This window comes from Chiloscyllium plagiosum, chromosome 44 (genome assembly GCF_004010195.1).
Source record: "Chiloscyllium plagiosum isolate BGI_BamShark_2017 chromosome 44, ASM401019v2, whole genome shotgun sequence".
Classification (NCBI taxonomy): domain Eukaryota; kingdom Metazoa; phylum Chordata; class Chondrichthyes; order Orectolobiformes; family Hemiscylliidae; genus Chiloscyllium; species Chiloscyllium plagiosum.
The window spans coordinates 1,832,863-1,838,766 of record NC_057753.1 but is presented as its reverse complement, the minus strand read 5'-3'; positions in this window follow the sequence as shown (position 1 = coordinate 1,838,766).

The following is a 5,904-nucleotide window of genomic DNA, read 5'->3' as shown; positions in this document are numbered from 1 at the left end:
ATGAAGTCATAATGTTTTTCTTTGGTATTCATACCAGCAATTTGGTTATATTCAAAGGTGTTGGCTATTTGGGGTCCACAATTTTGAGGAAGTCAGTTAGCTCAGTTGGCTGGACAGCATGTTTTTGTTTCAAATCTTGCACTAGCTGAGCTTACCATGAAGGATTCTCTCAACCTCTCACCTTGCCTGAGGTGTCGTGACCTTCAGGTTATACCATTGTGAGTGGTTTCTGTCTCACAAGAGAGAATCCCTGTGATCCAGTAAGAGAATGCTAATGTCACCTGCGTTGGTTTAGAATGCCTCACCTTTTTAAGAACATTAATTTCAATTTCACCAACAAAATGTTTTCAATGAATTTCTACGTTATTTTCTGCATTTTATGACTTAATTTCTCCTTTTCAATTGTATAGCTTCTTTACATTGTTAGCATGCACCGTTTCCTTGAGCAATATCATTTTTTCCCCTTTTATGGTTTATTATTTTTTCTTAGAAGTTAGAAATACTCATCTGTTGTATTCCTAACACAAGCACTGCACGTGTGTTATCTCACTGGGAATGTTATGCAATTGTATTTCGGTTATTTGGAGCAGTATAATTGTTGATTAATTACTACACTGCAAATATATCATTGTTTTATCTGCATAGTTACTGAGGTACACCAATTTTAGCATGCTGTACAACTTGTTGCTGATGGAATATTAACGGCAGCGATGTGATACTTCTGTTAGACTTCATATTGTACTCTCATTTCCGATGTCGTCCATTTATTGGTTTTACATAAAGACAGCACCTTGGACAGTGCAATACTCAGTCAATACTGAAGTATTGTAGTAGGATTTGAAGCCAAACGTTTGGACCCAAAAGAGTGCTCATTGCCAAAAGAGCTACACTTGGAATTCATCTGTTCTGTTGCTTTATTGTCTGTCACAAACCGGTGTTGTTTTTGTTTGAAATCATTATTAAGTGTAATACCAGATCTCTTTCACTTTAGAAATGAGTTTAGTGATCCCTTCATGGATATATGCATCAACGTGAAGGTCTTGGCATTTCTTTACATTCAATGTCTTCTGCTTCTTTTTGGACCGCTTCTTCAATTTGCCAACATCTGATTATTGTTACTGTTCCTCTGTACCAGTTTCCCAAGAGTGGATTAGACTGGACTTCCTGCAACTGAATTGCAAAGAAACAACGTCAGTATAAAACTGATAAAATGATCTGGCTATGAGTGTTCTCTGCCAATTAGTGTCTTTTCTACAGGTGCATGCAAATATTATCAGGCAAAACTTGAACTCTTTTCTCTCTTTGACATTGCTTACCAGATGTATTTTTTTTTGTCTTTGTTTGGCTGCACCTATATTTGTTGACACCATATAATCACTCTCATGTATCTTTTATTTTTCAAAGCTAATCTTTCGGTGATTGCTATCTTGTCACGGGAGTGTTGTGGTCTTTCCAAATGCATCGTATGTTATCTGGTAGCCATGGCTGTAATGGATGTCCTGGTCATCATCACAGCCGTGATATTAAACCGGATTGTGGGTATTTATTTCCAAATGACATTCCTGTCCCTCACCCCAGTCTGCAGTGGCAGTCTTATGTTTATTTATGGAGTCAGAGATTCATCTGTCTGGGTAACTGTCACTTTCACCTTAGATCGATTCATTGCCATTTGTTGTCAGAAAATGAAAATGAAATATTGCACTGAGAAAGTAGCAATTATGATTATAGCGACGGTCTGCATTCTAAGCTGTATCAGAAACATCCCCTTGTACTTTTCATATGAACCATTGTTTATCACTAACAATGTACCTTGGTATTGCAGCCTGAAGTCAATATATTATACCTCACCCTTTTGGGTTGTATTTGATTGGATGATAGTAGTTTTTAACCCTTGTATTCCATTTATTCTGATTTTGCTGCTCAATGTCCTCACTGTCAGGCACATTCTATCGGCCAGTAGAGCCCGGAGGAGACTCTGGAGCCGCAGCAATGGAAAGGATCAGAGTGACCCGGAGATGGAAAAACGGAGAAAGTCCATTGTTTTACTCTTCGCCATTTCGGGCACTTTCCTCCTGTCGTATTTATTAGTTCTCCTGACTTTCCTCTATGTTCAAATTGCGAATGTCAGTTACTTCTCAGGTTCAAATTACAATGAATCAAACTTTATTCTTGACGAAGGTGGGTATATGCTTCAGCTTTTGAGTTCCTGTATCAACCCATTTATTTATGCAGGGACGCAGAGTAAATTCAGAGAGCAGTTAAAGAAATTAGTGAAATTTCCCCTGATGCTAGTGTTTAGAAGATTTAAACCATGATCATATGAAAATGCGCCATTTGCAGTTCCTCAAGAGACACCAGTTGTTGTTTGTAAAAGCACATGCAATTAAAAAGACAAGAAAATTTTCAAGAAGTATAAAGTAGTGAACACTAAGATATCTCCAGACTCATCATCTCAATATTTAAATATTCTCACCTCAGAATATTATGATAAGCTGAGATATAAGAATTGTAGAAAACAGGACATTATGGCGGTTCACAAATTTCTCAGTGGTGTTGAATATCATGAAAGAGGTTTCTATTAATTTTTCAATACATCTCTTATGTTGCAAATCTTGCTGGTTATGGGCTGCTCCCTTAAATTCAATCCAAAGTCTTCCAGTAAAGAACAGAGTGTATGCTGTGATTTTGTTATGCCACCATGTCTGCACTGAGTTTCCTGATTGCAAATTTACCCTTTTAATGTCTTGCGAAAATGATTTATTACAAAAGACAAAAGTAATCAGTGCTAGATAATCCAAAAACCACAGACTAATAGTGAAATAGAGTGAATCAATCTGGTAATGTGTTGAGATGGCACTGAGAGGAACAAAATTACCATGTACACTGCTGGATTGTCACTGGTGACCAAACGAGTTCACTGATGTCCTTCAGGGGCGGGAACCAGTCAACACTATCAAGCAACAGAAGGAGATGGAGAGGTCAGAGAGGCAGCAATGAAGGATTTACTATGTCTATTACTGGACCAGAACTGGAAAGAGTGCTCAACCCCACCACGTAGAAGAACAAGCATTGCAGGATTGTGTGATTGTCAAAACTTTCAAGTCACGTATCACCACTGATTTATTTGTCATCTAGTACGAGAGAAGGAGAAATTTACAACCTACCAGGTCGCAGTCTCCTGACCGTGCAAACAGTGCTGCACAGATATGAGACCATCCAATGCCAGTCTCTGGGGAGCCAGGGAGACGAGGGGTCGCCGTTATCTCCTGATCTAAAGGTGACTACTGGAGAGGGAAAAGTAACACATCTGTGACTTTTCATCGGAATTGGGCAGTACCAGGAGGCAATATTCAGACATGAGGGGTCAAAATTCAACATTTTTGTTATTTAATTTCTATCTCATTTCATATGGTGTTTTTGTCTGTGATTTTCTTTTCTTTTTTCGATCTTGTATGATTGTCGTTACATTAACGGCTTCAATTCGTACATCATGCCAACGCATATTATGTGGTTTGAATGATCTCATTGATTGCACAATTTTCACCGAATTTTTATTTTGTTCTTCATCCGACCTCCCCCCTGCATCTACTCCCAGAACCACCTCTCTTGCTCAGAGCCGTAAATGTGAACCAATATCTGTCTATTCTAAATCTGTCAGCACGTTTGAACGTTTCCAGCATTTTCTCCTCGTATTCCAAATTTTAGATCTCCACGCTGTTCTTTTTTATTCTATAATGACAAAAGAACTTCCTCTGTCATTCAGTTAAAAATCTCCATTTGTGATTGGTAGTTTATATCTTGTGAAATTTGATTGATTATCGAGTTCTTTATCATTTGATATTGAACTGCAAATAGAATTTAATCGTTTCATTTATTTAATTCACAACTCCTGACAAATACTATTAATTCTTCAACCATCATCAATGAAAGGTTAAAAGCAGAACCGGGGGTGGGTTAGTTTAATTTTGGTAGAAGGAAACGTTTTAGAAATGTTAATTTGTTAAATAGTTAACTGCCATTCAGACACGTGTTTGTTAATTCAGGAAAGCTTCCACAAATGCATTATGACTAATTTATCTCCCAAGATTTTCTGTGGCATGCTTTGTTGAGGTAACAGAGTGTTATTGACGGTAATACGATTGATGTGATGAACATTGAGATATGTTAAATAAATTGCTATATAACTACCCATTTATTTCCAGTTCTCGCAAGACTTCATTCTTCTGTTCACTCCCTCTCTGAAATAAGCTTAAAAAAAGTCACTTTTTCCACTTATTCTCTGGCTCTCTTCATGGCGCTGAGTTCCTCATAAGCAGTCATTTGTTAATGTTTTTCAAGCATTGATCAAAGGCCTCTCTTAAATCAAGCTTATACCAGAGTGAATCATCTCAGTATGCTAATGCACGTAACCATATCAATAAGGTACTGGAATATGCCTTATTGAGTCATATTCCAGTACCTTATTAAGTCTGCTAAATGATCAACAAGATTGGTTCAGCCAGTTTTGGAATACTGTATTAAATTCTTCCTGCGATAGAAAAGATGCTATTATACTTGATTTGGCTCTCAATAAATATTTCTCCTCTGTGTTTACAGTGGAGAAAGATGTGAACACTTGTGAGCTTGGGATATCATGCTGATATCTTGGGCACAGTCCATGCCAGTATAGAGGAGGTGGTTGGTGTATTAGAATGTATGAATTTGAATAAGTCTCCTCGTCTCAAACAGACACATTCAAGAACACGGCAAGATGCTAGACAATAATTTCCGGGAGCCCTGACTGATATTTTTGCATCATCGTTAGCCATGGGTGAGGTCCTAGAAGACTGGCAGATAGCAAATGTTGCGCCACTCTTCAAGAAAGGCTACAATGAAGTGCCTGGGAACGATACATCAATAAGTTTAACACCTATGGTGGTAAGGTAATTCAGCAGATTCTAAGAGATCAGGTATACATGTATTGGAAAGTTTGGATATAATTGGGAATACTCAGCATGGCTTTGTGAATGGAGATCATGTCACACAAATTTGTTAAAGTTCTTTGATGAAATGACCAGGAAGGTTGACGAGGGCAGGGCATTCGACGTAGTCTGTGTGGATTTCAGTAAGGCCTTTCATAAGGTTATACTTGATCGACTGCTTTGAAATGGTTAGATCGCATGGAATCCAGGGCGAGGTGGCAAATTGTATGCAAAATTTTCTTGACAGTAGTAAGCAAAGGGCAGTAGTGGAAGAATTCTTGTCGGACTGGTGCCTATGAGGTGGCGTGCCTCAGGGGTCAGTGCTCAGTCCATTGCTGTTTGTCATCTATATAACTGATTTGGGTGAGAATGTACAAGGCATGATTAGTACATTTGGTGATGACTCAAAAATAAGCAGTATCGTGGACTGTTCGGAATTTTATCAAAATTGTAGCTGGACCTTGATCAGCTGGAGAAGTCTGCTGAGAAATAGCAAGTGAAGTTTAACGTAGGTAAGTGTCAGGTCTTTCACTTTGGAAGTCATATCAAGTAAGGAGATTCATTGAGAATGGTAAGGCCTTCGGGAATATATTGGAACTGAGGGATCTTGGAATTCAGGTTTACAGTTCTCATAAAGGGGAGTAACAGGGAGGCAGGGCAGTGAAGAAGGCTTTTGACACACAGGCCTGCATCAGTCAGAGCATTGAGTGTAGTATTTGGAAGGTTTTGTTGCAATTACACAGGACGTTGGTGAGGCTGCACTTGGAGCATTGTGTTCCCTCTTGTTCACCTTGCTGTAGGAAGAGTCTTATTAAACTAAAAAGAATACAAAAGCCCTTTATAATGATGATGCCTGGGCTGAATTGTCTGAGTTATAAGGATAGATTGGACAAGCTATTACCTTTTCCTTGAGAGCGCAGGAGACTGAGGAGGAATCTTACTG